General features: G+C 40.2%; 1 long non-coding RNA gene across 1 annotated transcript in view; it reads right to left on the bottom strand.

The window, feature by feature from the left end:
* Positions 1-493: 493 nt before the first annotated feature.
* LOC117359638 overlaps positions 494-18,790 on the bottom strand; it is a 52,347-nt gene continuing 34,050 nt past the window's right edge. The window contains exon 3 of the long non-coding RNA XR_004539284.1: positions 494-1,341. This is a non-coding gene — a long non-coding RNA (uncharacterized LOC117359638). The remainder of the gene's footprint in view (positions 1,342-18,790) is intronic.

Genomic DNA, 18,790 nt, shown 5'->3' with positions numbered 1-18,790 from the left:
AGAAAAAGTTGGACTCATGGAAGGACAGAGATGTTGTTTGGGGAATGGAATGAGGTCTGGAGGAGATGAAGCATGCAGGAGGCAGAAAGAAGGGAAGAAATATTGGATACACAGTCAGAAGAAGAAAGTGCAACCAGAGACTCATGAAATCACCAGACAACAAAGGTAGGAAAAGTTATTTTATTTTCAATTTAGTGATCAAAATGTGTCTGTTTTGAGAATTTATTTCTGCTGTCTATATTTTGCACTATGGCCCCCTTTTACTAAACTGCAGTAGCAGATTTTAGCGCAAGGAGCCTATGAGCACTGAGAGCAGCGTGGGGCATTCAGCGCAGCTCCCTGCGCTAAAAACCGCTATCACGGTTTAGTAAAAAGGGAGGGGTATATTTGTCTATTTTCGTATAGTTGTTACTGAGGTGACATTGCATAAAATCATCTGCCTTGGCCTCTGAAAAAAAACCCAAATATAAATGATAATTAACATTTTCTCTGCGTACAGTGTGCTTTGTGGTTTCTTTAAATTTTATTGTTGGTAGATCATTTTGACTTGGTCATTTTAAAAATAGCTCACAAGCCAAAAAAGTGTGGCCACCCCTGTGCTAAGACATTCATTCTGGGTGCCTTAGCATTTAGCACAGGCTAATCTTTAGCGCTCCTTAATAAACGGACCCCATAGGCAGCAAAGAGGCTAGTATTTTACATTTTGTACCACTTGACAGAGCATGCAGTCGAGTTGATACCAGTTCGTGGTGGCCCTGTGGATAGCTCTCCTGGGCTGAATTTGTTCTTCAGTCAGGAAGTTAATCAGTGATAGGGGACTGCTGTTTCTGTATCGGTCTATCACATTACCAGTCTTTGTCTTTTGCATTGACCTTCAACCTTGCAAAGCATGAAGTCTTTCTCTAAAAATGTTTCTCTTCACGTGATATATCCAAAGCACGAAGGAGAAAGGTCTTGTCATTTGAGCTTTCAAGGAAAGCTTAGGTTTGATCTCCTCCAGTACAGACTGATTTCTTTTTTGAGCAATCCATGGTATATTCAGTATTCTTTACAAGCACCATAATTCAAAGGCATCAATTTTCTTCTCATCTTAATTCTTCATTACCCAACTTTCTTCATAGCTATTATGCCAAGAATGACATATTGTTGATTTTTTATTATTATTATTTTTTACTTTGTGTCCTTTCATTATTGATTCACCTAAGTAAGTTGAAGTTTCTATTGCTTCTCCATCAAGTATGACATAATTGATTTTACCTGTTGTCAGGATCTTTGTCTTCTTAAGCCATTTTGAGACCATATCCATTGATCTTGATATAGGAAAAGGGAGCAAACACTCCTCTACAAGTTAAAAAAAAGTGTCAAGCAAAAGATAGTAGGGAAAGACCAATTTTATTCAAATTTAAAAATTTAATACAGCTTAAAATCATTGACAACAATAAACTAGTAGATTAATAGGCCCAGACTTATGTGGTATGCCAAATAAATAATTATATCCAACCAAAATCTAACCCCCTCTTTTACTAAGGTGTGCTATGCTTTATAGCGTGTGGTAAATATTATCACGCGCTAATCACGTGACAAACGGTAATGCATACATGTTATCCTATGAATGCGTTAGCGGTTAGCGCACGCATTGATTTAGCATGCGCTAAACACGGGCTAAAATGCTTAGCATACCTTTGTAAAAGAGGGCCTAAGGTGCACTTACCGATTAGCGTACGCTAAACGCTAATACGTCCATAGACTAACATGCACACGTTAGCTTTTAGCGCACGTTAAATCCATTAGTGTGCGCTAATCGGTGAGCGCAACTTTGTAAAAGAGGGGGTAAGTCTGTAGATCCCGACACTACACAGATCTGTGTTTCAGCTATTAAAAACTTCCTCAGGAGTGTTGAGATCTAGCCAATTAGGTGTCACATTTTATTCAAATAGTCTGCATATGTGAAGGATGCATATTGGGATACAATACTGTCATCACTGCAAAGGACCATCGGTAACAAAGCAAAATGCTTTGAAGAAGTATTGACTCTCAGTCTGCATTCTTCACACTGGAAGACTATACTTAAATAGGTGTGTAGGAGTATTCAGCCTTGTTATATACCTTTGATTAATTCAAACCATTTTTCCCCCCTTGTCCTGTTCAAACTGTTGCTTCTTGATCAATTAAAAGGTGCTACTTGAGAACCATCAGATGGGCATCTTAGCATTTAGGATTGAATTCTGTATAGAATGCCCAGTCACAGCAGCCATCTAAGCAGCTTATGAGAATCGCACATGGGCGTTCTATATAGAATCACAACCACACCTAACCACCCCAATTCTCTAACCGGCGTCCATGTCAAAGGCGCTGTTTAGAGAATCGCGTTGCCGCTGAGATGATCGCTGCAAGGGAATCTCCCTGTGGCGATCAGTTTAGCAGCCGCGGATGTGGCAGGAAACCCATCTCCCCCGACAAGGTTGGCCGGCAGGAGAGATACCCGTTCTCTCCTGCCAAAACCCCTGAAGACCGCCCGAAATGTCCGTGGCTTGAGGAGAGCCCAATTCCTCTTGCCACCACCAAGATACCCCTCAGCAAGAGGGATGCCTACTCCCTCCTGCCGCTGGCCCATCATCCCCACCCTCCCAAGATCCCCCTATTACTACCCACTAAATATCCTCATACCTTTGATGACTGACAAGAGGGATGCCCACTCCCTTCTGCCAGCAGGCCTGACTTCACAAAATGGCAGGCCTTCTCCTTCTCAGTGCATCCTAGGATGCACCGGGGAGGGGTCTAAGGCCCTAATTGGACTAGGTGCCTAAGGCATGTTCCACAGATGGACCAACCAGAATCTTAGGCTTCTCTCCCAGTGCGCGCTAAACGCTAATGCATGCATGTTAGTCTAAGGACGTGTTAGCGGCTGGCACACACATATATTTAGTGCATGCTAAACGTGCACTAAAATGCATATCGTACCTTAGTAAAACAGGGGGTTAGTCTAAGTTCACAAAATGACATAAAGGTTTCCAAATTTCTTCTAACTTGCCCACACTGCCAGATTTTACAGCTAAAATTTTTTAATACTTTACATATAAGCATAACATATTCCACCAATTATTATAATCTAATTTTGAAAACTATTTTCAGTTAGAAAGTATTATTTTAATAGTAATCATAACATTAGCATTCGCATTCCCGTCACCTGCAACTGAAAGCTAATCACCATCAATCAATAATCACACAACTCAGTTTTATTGGAATAAATATTTGGCTGCAGCTTTATTATCTATCTGAATATTATCTTCATTTACAATACAATCTGTGTCCAAAAAACAACAAACCCCCAATGCATATTTCACACACCCCCAGGGAGCTATTCGGTGTCGAAACTAGCTCCCGTTAAGTCTTTAAATTTATAATATTCCCCCAAACATGGTCCACGATGACGCAAGGCCATGCTTCCCCTCCCCTCCCCCCAAACATGACACACGGTGACGCAAGGCCATGCTTCCCCTCGCAGCGGTATCGCATACGAGTGTTACATTTATTAATTTATTTACTGCTCATCTCCCAGATCCAACTGGGCCAAACCCCATTTTCCGCCCCACCCAAAGCTGCGACCACCTCCCCCCAAGCCCATAAGCTCCACCAAACCCACCCAAGTCGACATATAACATGTACACCCCCCACCCCACCCCACAACACTGACACAAAACATAACACCAGCACAAATGGGAGGGAGGGAGGGATAATCTTTTCCTGAAGAGACTACTCTACTGTTCCCTTTTCCTCCAGAGTGCCACAACATCCAACCAATCACGTGACTGCTCCACCCCATCACCTTAGCAACCTCCCTAATCATTTTTCTTTCTTACAAGCTCTGTCTATTAACCCTTTCTTACCTCCTCTTATAAAATTGTCAATCCTTATTCTACAGACCCTTGATAACACCTCATATATTCCCCTCAACCTCTGTTCCCCCTCCCATTTTACCCACACCATCATTCAATAAATAATACCAGCCGGTGACATTAGCTTAGCTCCACAGTTTTGTAAAACGGGGGTGGGTGGGGGAGAGGAGGAAGGGGGCTTGATAAGATAAGGGTTCCGTTATATCAAGAAGGTCAGATATAGTTATCCAAATCTTACCCCAAACAGATTGCATAAATGGGCATTTGCATATCATATGTTCTAAAGTTCCAATCTCAGACTTACAAGTCCAACAATAGCTCTCAGATTATCATTTATTTTTGACATTTTTTAAAGGCGTCCTTAATGCTTTATGCATTAAGAAAAAAATGAGATTGCATCACAGATGCCGCATGGAGACTTGAATGTTGCCAACCAAATCCAATTCCACTGTGTATCATCTATTTTTATGTCTAAGTCATACTCTCATGTACTTTGTAAACCTCTTTGGAAACTATAATTAATCCATTTTAAACGTTTATACGATTGAGACACCATTCCTTTTCCTTGTTGCACTTTAAAACCTTAAGCCATACAAACAGGTTGCATGTATTTTAATTTATCTTGTTGATGTGTCGATTTAATACAATAGATTAATTGTATGTATTTACATCTATAATGTTGATTTTTTGGTAACCCATATTTCTCCATTAAGGAATGAAAAGGCATCCAATCATGTTTATATATTCCAGTATTTTTCCATATATGCCAATTAACAGTTTCCCCCTGAATTTTATAGGCAGGGTTCTCCCATATGGGAGACCAACCTCCTCTTTTACTACGGTGCGTTAAACGTTAACGCGTCCATAGACTATCATGCACACGTTAGTATTTAGCACGCACTAAATCGATTAGCACGCGTTAATCGGTATACACACCTTAGTAAAAGAGAGGCTAAGTTGCGTTATTCCATTTTATAACAACTCCTTTTTCCAGCTCTTGAAAAGCAATCTTAGTAGCCTAAAATATATTATTTTCCTTTGAATGGTCTTTGATGTAGTGAAGGGCACAGACCACAATGGTATATTTAAACCATGCAGGCGATAACAATGATTGGTCTGTAGTTATCCACCTAGAACTTTATCTGAGTATGAATGCTAGAAACCTGGAAACCTATTCCTTTATCCTTACTACAGCTTCTTCAAACTTATTCTCAGAGTTTTATCATGCCATAGAAATTTAACTAATAATTATTTCAAATTTTATTTAATCCTCTTTTTTTTTTCTTTTCGATAACTTTCATAATAGTGTTCAAACTCAACACTTAAGTGCTTACTGCTGCAACTTGTTGGTCGGGGACTCTGTCCAATATGTTTCGCCTTATGGCTGTATGAAGGATATCCCCTATTGCAGGGGTGTCCAATGTCGGTCCTCGAGGGCCGCAGTCCAGTCGGATTTTCAGGATTTCCCCAATGAATATGCATTGAAAGCAGTGCATGCACATAGATCCCATGCATATTCATTGGGGAAATCCTGAAAACCCGACTGGACTGCGGCCCTCGAGGACCGACATTGGACACCCCTGCCCTATTGCAAAACAGATGCAAGGAAAAATAAAACAAAACCTCATCTTCATCAAAATCCAGCATACAAAATTCAGTTTTAAAATATCCATTGATAATATTAATATGCAATCTCAACAATTCTCAGCTCACATTTACCTCTTCATTTCATGCCCTTCCATCTTGAATCCCTCCTTTCCTTATCAAGATGGCAGTGGCATTTTTTTTCTTCGTGAAGTCACAGGAGTTCCATCATCAAATCTTTAACTGTTCTCATTCAGAAAAATCTCATTCAAAAAACAACTCGCTGTAATCAATAATAATAAAACCCTAAGTGCGCATACGCTCTCCTACCTCCGTAATCCCTGCCTCCATGATCCATAGCTCCATGGCCCCGCATGCGAAGTAGAATGAGCCTGTGGCGTTTTGTGTGCGGCGGTTTTCTGGCTCCATCTAATACGCATGCGGAGGCATGGAGTTTGAAGTGGCAAACACCACGGGGGGAAAACCGTAGAGGAAGCCGCTGAGCAGGGAAGCTGCCGAGCAGGGAGGAACCGCCGACTAGATAAGCATCAGCACAGTGGCAGCAGTCCTGACCCGCCAACCCCCCATTCCTTACCCAAAGCAGCAGTGGCAGCGCTGTAAACAGGCTGTTCGCGGCAAGCCATTCAGGGCCTTTCCTCTGCCGCATCACTTCAGATGCAGTAGAAGAAAGGCCCTGTCGGGGCTGGCCGCGTACAGCCTGTTTACAGCGCTGCCACTGCTGCTTTGGGTAAGGAATGGAGGGTTGGCAAGTCAGGATTGCTGCCTCTGCTACTGATATTTGGGTGGGGAAGGAAAAAAATGCCTGATTGGGAGTTGGGGCCTGGGTTGGTGAGGAGAAGAGAGACATGGGATAGCCACTGGAAAGTGAAAGCCACAGCTGGATTGAGGAAAGGTCAAGGGATCTCTTAGCTGGCACAGCTGGAAGGCGGCTTCAGTGAGGGTCTGGGCAGGGAGAGAGAGAGAAAGAAAGAAAGAAAGACACTGGGAGAGAGAGAAAAAGAAAGAAAGACGGGTCAGGGATCGAGAGAGAAAGAAAGAAAAAAAAGATAGATGGGGCAGGGAGAAAGACAGAAAAAAAGAAAGACAGAAATACATCTACTCTAACACCCATTAATATAACGGGCTTAAACACTAGTCTACAATAATGTTATCCAGTCTATTTTGAGATTCAAGCCTGCCGGAGTTACTGTGTTTAACATAAATATCCACTGCTGTTCTTTAAAATTAAAATGCTTTCATAATTACCACCCAACCACCCTTCAATTACCTGATCTATCACTCTCCATTTGATGTCATTAATTTGATGATTTAGCTGTTGCCAATGTTGAACTAACGGAGCTTGTAAAGTCTGGATGTTAATTCTAAACTTGTGCTCATTGAGGCGGATACGTATATCTCTGCTGCTCCGTCCTTTGTATATCAACCTACAAGGGCATTCAATCATGTACACAACATTTTTGTTCTTACAATTTTTGGTTGTCTTTGCTTTGATCACTTAATCTTTTCCCGGTACTCTTAATTACTCTCAATTCTGTGCCCATAATCGTGCTGTTTCTCTATTGGCATGTATCACATTGCCGTGTGTATGTATGCATATCTACATTTTGCCACTAATTCTCCTATATTTTTACTCCTTTGATATGCTTGTATCAGCAGAACTGCAAAGTCCAAAGGAAAAAGTTGTAACAAATGTCAATGTTTTCATTGTGAATCCTTTTCTGTATAAGGCAAAGCACATATCAATTTTTCATACATATATTTTGTTCTTTCTTGAAGTAGGAGCTGGCTCTGGGCAAACTTCACTCTCAAGTAGGCCTTCCATACAGCTTTATCAGGATATCATCTTTCTATGAGGCAATGTTGTAGAGCTATCGCTTCAATTTCAAACAATTCCAAATTTGACCATATCCTCCTCAATTGCAAAAATTGACCAGCTGGTAAATTATACTTCAAAGAGAACTTATGAAAACCATGACATTTCAACAGGGTGTTTTCTAATGTTTATGGAAAAAAAAAAAAAAAAGCATTGTCAACATCCTGGATACATATTTCATTATTGTTAAATCCAAAAACTCAAATTTCCCAGCATTGTAATTACAAAAGGTATCTGAGGATCCCCCATATTCAACCATTCACCAAATTCTACAAGAGATTGTTCTGAACCTTTCCATAGGATTACTGAATACAATTTCACAGAAGGATACACAAAACCCAAGTCTATCCATAAAAATGTTGCAACAGATGGGGCTAAGGCGATCTACATTGCTACACCTTGCATCTGTTGGTAAAATTCTCCTGCAAACCAAAAATAATTTAATCACGAGTTTTGACAGTTCACTCAAAAATGGGATGGATATCCTACTTCTAGGTTCCCTTTTATTCAGAGAGTTAATAATAACGTCCAAAGTACCTTCTTAGGGGATTCTTGCAAGCAGAGAAACCACATCTAGTGTGGCCAACCAAACTGACTCTGTTATATCTGTCATATCCTCCAAAATTTGTAATAGATGCAAAGAATCATACATAAATGATTGATTTTTTTGTGTTTCTAGTTGCAAAAAAAAAAAAAAAGCAAACCAATAATAGAACTCCTGGTGGATACTATCAGATGTCACAGTGGATTTTCAATACTCGTGTGTACTTCAGGCATGAAATAAACATTAGGAGTTTTTGGATCAAAAACCTTTCTAACTTAACTGTCAGCATGCCTGATTGCAAAGCTGGAGTAACTAATGATTTTGCTTCTTCTTTAATCTACCTCAAATTATCTCTTGCCAGCTTCACATAAGATGTTCTATCATTCAATTGTCTATGAATCTGGGATTGCACCACAATAGCTCCACCTTTATCTGCTTTTAAAATAACTAAGGGGTCCTTTTATTAAGGCACGCTAGCTGTTTTAGCGAGCGCTAAACGCTAACTTGTCCATTAGAGTCTATGGATATGTTAGCGTTTAGCACGCGCTAAAACGGCTAGCACGCCTTAGTAAAAGGACCCCTAAATGACCTGCCGTTATTAACTGAGTCAGGGCTAAATGATCTTCTCTGCTCATGTTGTCCTAACCTCTCGGTTGTATCGCTGATGCCTCTACTGTGGCGCAATGGTTGAAGCTACAGCCTCAGCACCCTGGGGTTGTGGGTTCAAACCCCGCGCTGCTCCTTGTGACCCTGGGCAAGTCACTCAGTCCTCCATAGCCCCAGGTATGTTAGCTAGATTGTGAGCCCACCGGGACAGATAGGGAAAATGCTTGAGTACCTGATTGTAAAACCGCTTAGATAACCTTGATAGGCGGTATATAAAAAAACCCCCTAATAATAATAATAATAATGGGCATTCACAATGCATATGAAACTAAACGAGTCCAAAACAAAACTCCTTTGGCTCGGCCCAATATTAGACCATCTACCTTCCTCCATCCCATTGTCCTCCGGCCCCCCATTACAGCTCGAGTTCTCAAGCAAAGTTCTGGGTGTCACCTTAGACTCTTCTCTATCCTTCAACGAACATCTCCAATCCCTGGTGAAGAAATGCTTCTTCAGCCTTCACATGCTAAGGAAAGTCAGACCCTATTTTCACCAAAAACACTTCGCAGTCCTAGTACAATCCATCATCCTCTCCAGATTGGATTACTGCAATTCTATCTACCTCAGCCTAACCAAGAAAAGCCTCCACAGACTTCAGCGGATTCAGAACACCGCAGCTAAGCTTGTTTTCGCGAAAAGCAAATTTGATCGTGTCTCACCACTCCTGTCTAAGCTCCATTAGCTCCCAGTAATCCCCAGGATCCACTTCAAATGTGCGTGTCTGGCCTACAAGATCCTACATGGCATCCTTCCTGCCGTTATCCCTCTATCCTGGAACTCCCCAACCCCTACTTCCTCCAGATCCTCCCAAATTTTTAAACTATCCTTCCCTTCCATAAAAGGTATTTCCCATGTAGGCAAACTTGGGTCATCCCTCCCCTTTAGAATCACTGAGATCTGGAATAACCTCACCTCCCCACTCCGAACCTCAAGCTCCCTCCAACTCTTCCGCAAACACCTAAAAACCTGGCTATTCTCAAAACTGTAACACTTCCCCCCTCTTAGGCCTCTCACCTTCCCCTTTACAACTAACTCTTTAATCTCTCCACTGTAGTTCCTCTCTCATCCTTCTTCCTGTAAACCGTGCCGAGCTCCGCATTTGTGGAGATGGTGCGGTATATAAACCCAAGGTTTAGTTTAGTTTAGTTAAGTTTAATAATATATCTTTATCAAAAGATTCAGCTGTCCCAGAGGAATTCATGTAGATTTAGGTCTACAGATAGAAATATCCATGCTGGGAGGATTTTCATTAATTGCAGTTTTCTTACGAATCTCAAAAAAGCTATTATTGTTCTACAGATATCGTATGGACTAACTGGTACAAAACTCAGGGCTCCTTTTACTAAGGTGCAATAGCGCTTTTAGCGCATGCAGGATATTACCGCGCGCTACGTGGCTAGAACTAACACCAGCTCAATGCTGGCGTTAAAGTCTAGCACGCGCGGCAATTCAGCACGCACTATTCCGCGCGTTAATGCCTTAACGCAGCTAAGTAAAAGGAGCCCCAAGTCCAAGTTCTAACACCTGCCTCTGTTGTACAGTAAGTTCATGGCTGGAGAAATGTATTATTGCTGATTCTTTCGTGTCTTCGTCCCTCCTGTATTGGTTTGCCAATTCTTGCCTCTTTGACACTCTCTCAGTTGCTCTCTACCTGTATCTTGTTGACTTGATACAAAAACCTCTTTTTCTGTGTTCCTCCCATCTGATACTACACTTCTTCACAAACGTATTCTATTCTTCTCTAGACTATTCAGTGTCTTCCTCATCAGCTGTATTCTCTAACTCGCTGACCATCCAGCTCCTTTGATGTAAAATGCTTAAGATTATACTGTAACCTATTTGTAACCTATAAACACTGATGACTCAGTGACTTCCTACCTGTTCTCAACTTGTAATTCACTGATTGTACAGCTCTCTTTCACTGTAAACCGTCTAGAAGTCACAAGATTATGGCGGTATAGAAAAAATAAAGTTATTATTATTTTTATTATTATCTCCATTCTCTTTACTACTGTATTCCAATTCGGCAGAGGTGTCCTCAAACACAACCTTCCACGGCCCTGCCATCTTTGATTTTCCCATCCCAATAATACACCTTGTCATTCTGATAATCCCTCTCGTCTCTTCTAAATTTCTTAATCTTCATCTGTTTTATCAACTTCCGAAACGCTGTCAAGGATTGTTGCAGTTCTTTCATTTGTTTATCATATTCATCTAAATTGCATTTCTACGTTAATTCTGTTTCTCGTGCAGTTGTTTTCAATTTTAAATCCACTTCTACTTGACCTATAGTCTCAGTTATTAAGAACATCAAATTGTGGCTGCATCAGTTCAGAATGGCAGTCCACTTGTCCCCAAAAAAATCTTATCAGAAGTACGCACTAAGCCCTTCTATTAGAACTTTAAGTAAACATAACTCTAAGGGCTCCTTTTACGAAGCCACGGTAGCGACTTTAACGCGCGCGACTATTAATCACGCGCTTACTCCCACGCTAGCCAGAAAACTACCGCCTGCTCATGAGGAGGCGGTAGCAGCTAGCACGGCCGGCGGTTTAGCGCACGCTATTATGCGCATTAAACCGCTACCGCGCCTTCGTTAAAGGAGCCCTAAGTATGCTATATTTAAATTGAGAAAGTACTAACCTTTGGGATTAAATCATACAATAGGGCATATTTGCTAAAATGTGGAAAGATTTGACCTTTACCAAGATTTGACCTTGGTCAAAATTAGCAAATGGTAAATACAAAACTTCCGTATTAACTGTTGGAACATTCCTAACATTTTGACATTCAATTACAAAAGTTCTTTACAGCATCTTAATTAACTGAATGGTAAATATCATGATGCAGTTAGTAACATATGGATCTGGAATGGCCAAGTTGTCATCCCATTAACCCTCCCCCTCCTCCATCCTCTCCCTAACCCCCTTAATTACCAAGGCCCTCACTTTACTTGATTATAAACTCTTATATAACCTCAGCAATAACTTTAACAATAAATAGGCCGCAGACACTTTATTGATGGTAATAACCAGGCCGCAGCTCTGTTAATTGGGACAACAAATAAATAAGCAATCAAAACTTGCTTCACCTCACGAGCTACAAAACATGGCAATTTGACAAAAACTCAAAATTGTATTCCCCTGGCCCCCACATGTTAGCAAGAGACTAAGGGGTGGGCATGGACCTCCATGCCCCCATTCCGTGCCACCTGCCTCAAGGAATATTTGCTCACTTGAGCTCACTTCCCCCTAACCGCTCATCCCCCGATGAGATGGGTGGGGGGTAGGCATGAACCTCCATGCCCCTTTCACACATGGCATCACCACTCAACACCTGACACACGGCATCACCACTCAACAGAGCTCACTACCAAATAACCATTCATCGTCTGATGAGCTATAACCTTGTATCTTGGGATTACCGTAGCTGCGACAGCCCCAAGCCCCACCTCCCAAGCTAACCCCCTATAAAAAAAGTGAGGGTGGGAGTGAAAGCTGCCTCTGAGGAACAGGGAAGAACCCTGTGCCTCGGAGGCATGGGTCCTTATACCCCCTACCCATCATGCCCTGTTCCTTTCCCGCAGCCAATCGCTTTTCGGCTGCTCGGCGGGAAGCCAAATTTCACCTCACACTTCCCGCCGTCCCCCTTCCTGAATTACCTCTCCTCAATTGCCTGTGAGCTGTCTCCCCATGGACGGCCAACTCAGGCCATCCAGCCCATTGTAACAGTCACCCATCGGGATCAGCTCTCAGGCTCTTTATTGCATATGTGGATATACAAATGCTGCATCATCTGCCACACTAATAGTTAACTTGCAGCCGCTTACTCTGTGATAACTGTAAGGAATAATCTCTGACAATTCTCAGCTTATTTTCCACTTCATTCCATGTTAGCAGTTAATGAGAAAATCACCACACATTAACTTATAAGGAGCCACATTAACTGTTACTGTGCATTAATTGCCACAAAAGCAGCTGGTACAGTTTAGTAGGTAGGTCCTAATGTTAGCTGAATTTATAATGTCAATGCAAATGTTCATGTCACCGCCTAAAATAGACTTTGTACAATGAAGCATATATTGGTCATGCTCAAATTGGTCCTTTTGAATGCTTATTTTATACTCATTTGAAAATAAGATTGATGAATGAAAAATGTAAGTAGTTCATATTTATTAGAGAGAGTTTGAAAAACAGATACCTTTGCGTGAGTGGTATGAGACAGAGGCGGATGAGAACATACGGTATATATATATATATATATATATATATATATATGTACATTGTATGAAGATAAAATGAGATGTGCTATTTGATTGTTCAATATACTATAAGCATTGAAATAATTATTTGTTATTTTATAGATATACTTTAGAAACTCATACGCATATCAAATGTAATCCATAAGAAGCCCATCTTGTATAGCATATCTGTTTAGAAAATGGGATGTTATATACATTACATTATATTACATGTGGAGCAGTATTTTCAACATGACATCCAAATCTGAGTTTAGTCGTTTTGTGAAAGACACACAAAAATCCAGTATAGAACATAACCATGTTTAAAACAGCCTCTAGAACCCACCGGACCCAACTATACACAACACAAATAGATACAGATTGTGAGCCCATCAGGACAGATGGGGAGAATGCTTGAAGAACCTATATGTAAACCACTTTGACTGTGGTTATATAAGTACAAAAAGACACTATACAAGTCCCAATTCCTTTCCAATCCCTCTTATGCCTGAAGGTGTCACCTCCAAGTTTCCAAGTTTTAGTAAAAATTTGATAAAATGCTTATATAATTTCTAAGCGATTTACATTAAAATAAATGATACATACAAAGAAGACATATAAACAATACGTATGTTAATACTAACAAGAAACAGAAGGAAAGAAAGGGGGAGAAGTACAATTTTTAAAAGCAAAGAGACATTCAAGGTAAACACATTAAGGGAGGGAAGGGTTTTAGCCTTATAAGGCTAGTTTCTGGTATTTTAGAGAGTCTATCTATCACTGTTAATGGATAATATCAACCATTTCAGAACCTAATTCTGAAAAGCATCATTAAATAGAAAAATTTTAAGAACAATTTTAAATTTATATAACTGTTTTTCGTCTCTTAAAAAAAGACGGAAGACGATTCCAAATTTGCAGGTGGATTTTGGATGGCTCACATATTCAAAATGTAACCCCTCCCTCTTTGAAACTCACTATTTTCAGTCTCTTGAGAGGGAAAAGTTAAACATAAAATCTAAAATTACCTTTAAAAAAAATTTACAAGAAATGAGTTTTTGTTATTTTATTATTACAATTTCTAAAAGATATATATCCAAATAACTTTAACATAAAATCTCAAATAAACTTTTCCTCATAGAATTTAGTCCTTTCAAAAGATTTTTCTCACAGATTTCAAATGTAAATTTTTTCACAGGACTCCGTTGTTTATTTTACACCGCCGTTGGGTACCAGCGCTTCTTCTTTCTTCTTTTGAGATTCAGTTTTCATCAACAGCAAACCTACTTCCTAACTTAAAGAAATCAAAGGGAGCAAAACCCTAACACCCTGAAAAATATGTTTGTTGCTTTAATTTCTCTAACTACCCATAGAAAAGAAAAATAATTGAAATTCCCTAACTTTGCCAGCCCTGATGTATTTTAAACTATTCTCAAACCAACCCCAGACCAACCTGTCTTTCAAATTGAACTCTTCCCAACTCTTTTTTTTCTCTCTCTGGCAGTTTTAAAATCCTGACCTGCACTTCTCACTGCTACGTGATCTCATCAGACCTGATGTAGACATAAACATTCCAGAATTCTCACTCTCAGGCAGGCAAATACAGCATTAAATTACCCAGCTAGCAAACAAAACTTTTTACTTCAAAATAAAAACTTCTATTTCAAACTTATTTTTGTAACCCATGGTTACACATTATAGGTGTAGTAGTCAGAGCGGGATAAGGATCCCCATCTCTGCAGCCCACTACACCGCACATAGGCTACCCCAGGAATCTGCTTGCTAAAACTTCATTGGCTTCCTATAATTTCCAGGGTTTATTTTAAATGTGCCTACTTAATTTTTAAGATCTTGCATGGCAAACTTCCTCCTTTAATTCCCCTGTCTTGGAATTTTGTAAGATCTGACATTACCAGATCTACTCAAAAATTTAAATTGTCCTTTCCTACGATGAAAGGCGTTACCTACATTGGTAAATTAGGGAAGTCTCTACTTTTCAAAATTACTGAGCTGTGGAATGATTTTCCTATTCATCTGCGCGATCTGGGTTCTTTCCAACCATTTTGAAAACATCTGAAAACTTGGCTATTTTCAAAGTTGTAAATTTCGCTCCTCTCCATACTATTCCAAATCCATACCGTATCCGTTCTCCTTTCAAATTTTCTTGTAAACTGTGCCGAGCTCTACTGTTATAGAGAAGATGCGTTATATAAGCTTAAGGTTTAGTTTAGTTTAGTGAGAGTATGGCGCAGTAGTTAAAGCTACAGCCTCAGCACCCTGGGGTGGTGGGTTCAAACCCGCACTGCTCTTTGTGACCCTGGGCAAGTCACTTGATTGCCCCAGGTACATTAGATAGATTGTAAGCACCTGAATAAATTCATGTAAACTATTCTGAGCTCCCCTGGGAGAATAGTATCGAAAATTGAATAGTGTGAAAAGCTTCATCTGATAACCAGAGCTGGTATTGTGATGTCATAATGCCTCATTCCACCAATGCCTAAGAGCCAAACTCATCAGTGATGTCACAATGGCTTGCCAGTCCTTTACTTGGCTTACTTTTACTACATTTTAATTTCTAGAGTGGCACAGTGGTTAAAGCTACAGCCTCAGCACTCTGAGGATGTAGGTTCAAATCCACGCTGCTCCTTGTGACCCTGGGCAAGTCACTTAATCCCCCCATTGCCCCAGGTACATTAGATAGATTGTGAACCCACTGGGACAAACAGGGAAAAATGCTTGAGGACCTGAATAAATGCATGTAAACCGTTCTGAGTTCCCCTGGGAGAACGGCATAGAAAATTGAATAAACTGACTGTGTGAACATTTTCAGCCTCTGATAACTAGAGCTGGTATTGTGACATCATAATGCCTCATTCCACCAATGCCTAAGAGCCAACCTCATCAGTGATGTCACAATGGCTTGATTGTCCTTTACTTGGCTTACTTTTACTACATTTTAATTTCTAGAGTGGCACAGTGGTTAAAGCTACAGCCTCAGCACTCTGAGGATGTAGGTTCAAATCCACACTGCTCCTTGTGACCCTGGACATGTCACTCAATCCCCCCATTGCCCCAGGTCCATTAGATAGATTGTGAGCCCACTGGGGCAGATAGGGAAAAATGCTTGAGTACCTGAATAAATTCATGTAAGCTGTTCTGAGCTCTCCTTGTAGAACAGTATAGAAAATTGAATAAATAAATATATTATACAGGCAGGTTAGTACTGTTTCATTCATATCTTTGGGGGTGGGGGGTGGTGGGATCAGCAGCCCCTCAGGGGTCAGTTTAAACATCTTTTGGCACTTATGAAGTATGTCATCAAAACAAGTCTAGCCCCAAACATCTAAACTGTGACCTGGATATTTTCTAAAATGTTCAATTATCGCAGAAAATCAAAAGCTCATCCTAGTGCCGCCCAAGTCATACTTCTAACACGCCCCCCTTGAGATTTAGGGCTCCTTTTACTAAGGTGTGCTAGCGTTTTTAGCATGCATGCAGGATATTACCGCACGCTACACAGCTAGAACTAACGCCAGCTCAATGCTGGCGTTAAGGCGTAGCAGGCGCGGCAATGAAGTGCACACTATTCTGCACATTAAAGCCCTAACGTAGCTTAGTAAAAGGAGCCCTTAGACCAGGGGTCCCCAAAGTCCCTCCTTGAGGGCCGCAATCCAGTCGGGTTTTCAGGATTTCCCCAATGAATAGGCATGAGATCTACGTGCATGCTCTGCTTTCAATGCATGTTCATTGGGGAAATCCTGAAAACCCGACTGGATTGCGGCCCTCAAGGAGGGACTTTGAGATCCCTGGCCTAGACCAGACATGGGCAACTCCGGTCCTTGAGGGCCGCAATCCAGTTGGGTTTTCAGGATTTCCCCAATGAATATGCATGAGATCTATGTGCATGCGCTGCTTTCAATGCATATTCATTGGGGAAATCCTGAAAACCCGACTGGATTGCGGCCCTCAAAGAGGGACTTTGGGGGGACCTCTGCCTTAGACACATTGAAGATAACCACCATAGAAATCCAACTACAGAATGAGCTTCAAAAATAGTGAATTGGAAGGGTTTGGTGAGAGAAAAAAAAACACATCCATCTTCCCCTTTATACCACTTTTGGGGTGTTATTCTTTCTTTTTTTGTAGGACTTAGCATATGCTAATTGTTTCATTCTGTCACTATTCCTGTCTTTGATATACCAATCTTTCCTGTTTAGCTCTTCCTGACAGTTTTCTGCCTCTCCAACCACTCAACTTTCACCCTTGTCCTTTTTACTTTTCAGCTACTTAAAATATATATATTCAAGAGTTTGAGTCCTATTTAATAAAAATTCAATAATGATTATATTTTACTGGGACAATCTATGCCAGGTCTTCTGCTTCCTCTCATGTTATTGGTTCAGTCACAGCAGTTCTGCTTATTCATGCATAATTCTATAAACTTACATACTCAAATTTCCAACTAGAGCACACATTTGCATGTAGAATAATGTCAGCTGCATACATAACATAATTTGATAATTGTCTGTTTTTTTAGAGTTAGCTAATTATTTACTATAATTGGACTTAATTGGCACCAATTAGCAGTTAAGTGCATAAATAACTTTAGCCACTATTAGGAATTAAAAAAAAAAACCATAAGAATAGCCGTTACTGTGTCAGACAAATTGACCATCTAACCCAGAATCCCATCTTCATGGAGACTAATCCAGATCAAAAGTACCTGACGGAAAATCCAGTCAAAATGTCAGAAAGTTTTAAGGCCAAAATATTAAAAATAAAATAAACAAAGGATCTTCTGTTTGTTTTCAATTTTGTAACTGGTCATACTGGTAAAAACAACAAAAAAAAGAATGCAACAATAATAACAACCAGATCAGGACACTAGAATTCAGTTTAGAAAAGGATTGTACATATTTTACCATCCAAAGAGCCTATTGGGACCCTACTAAAATTGCTAAATTGTTACATCCCTCTTCGTCGGAGCTTTGTTGGTCTTGCCATCAGCAACCTGGGACTCTCATGCATCTCCTTTATGCATGTTCTAACCTACAAATTTATTGGTCGGGCATTTGGTCCAGAATTCTCTCTATAATCCATATGAATGGTAAGTTACCTTTCTCATATAAATCCATCATACTGCGCTCTTCAAACCCAGATATCTCCATACCATCACCAGTCATGAAAATTTTTGATATTATAATTGCATTAACTATTCATCATATTATCTGTAATTGGAAGGATAATTCTAAACTTAACTTTCACGAATGGTGGAATCATCTTTGTATCATCAGGAAACACGAAGAAATAATAGCGTTCAAGCAAAATAATCTTGCCAGTTTTACTGGGACTTGGGCTCCTCTCGATACATTCTGTAAGGAATTGAATGTTAGTATATTACGACTTCTTTCTATCTCTGACTTGTGAATTTGCAGCTTGATCGTGTATTGTTTTATTTGTTATACATCTTTCGTAAAAATTCTCAATAAAGGGGTCCTTTTATCAAGGGGTAGGGGGTTTAATGCGCGGAATACCACACGTTAAACCACCTGCCGCGCTAGTCGCTAACCCCTCCATCGATGAGGCATTAGTTTTTTGGCTTGCCGCGGGGGGTTAGCGCGTGATTACATGTCCAACACGCTAACCCCGCTAGCGCACCTTGATAAAAGGAGGCCAAAATGTTGATACTAAAAACAAAAAACAAACCAAGAAAAGGATTCTAAGATAATTGAACTGCATTTTCTCTGAGTAAAGTGAACAGGAAAACTTAACATTCAGATATTATAGTAGAGTTACATTATTATTATTGATGATATAAGTGCTTTGGAATATTGAACATTAAAAGACTCAGGATGAAAATATATTCCCCCTTTTACTAAACTGTGGTAGAAGTTTCTACCTCAGCCCAGAGTGCTAAATGCTGCTCTTATTTCATTTATTTATTCAATGATTTAAGTTTTTTATTG

Source organism: Geotrypetes seraphini, chromosome 4 (genome assembly GCF_902459505.1).
Source record: "Geotrypetes seraphini chromosome 4, aGeoSer1.1, whole genome shotgun sequence".
In the NCBI taxonomy this organism is placed as follows: Eukaryota; Metazoa; Chordata; class Amphibia; order Gymnophiona; family Dermophiidae; genus Geotrypetes; species Geotrypetes seraphini.
This window is presented reverse-complemented; position numbering and strand designations above follow the sequence as displayed.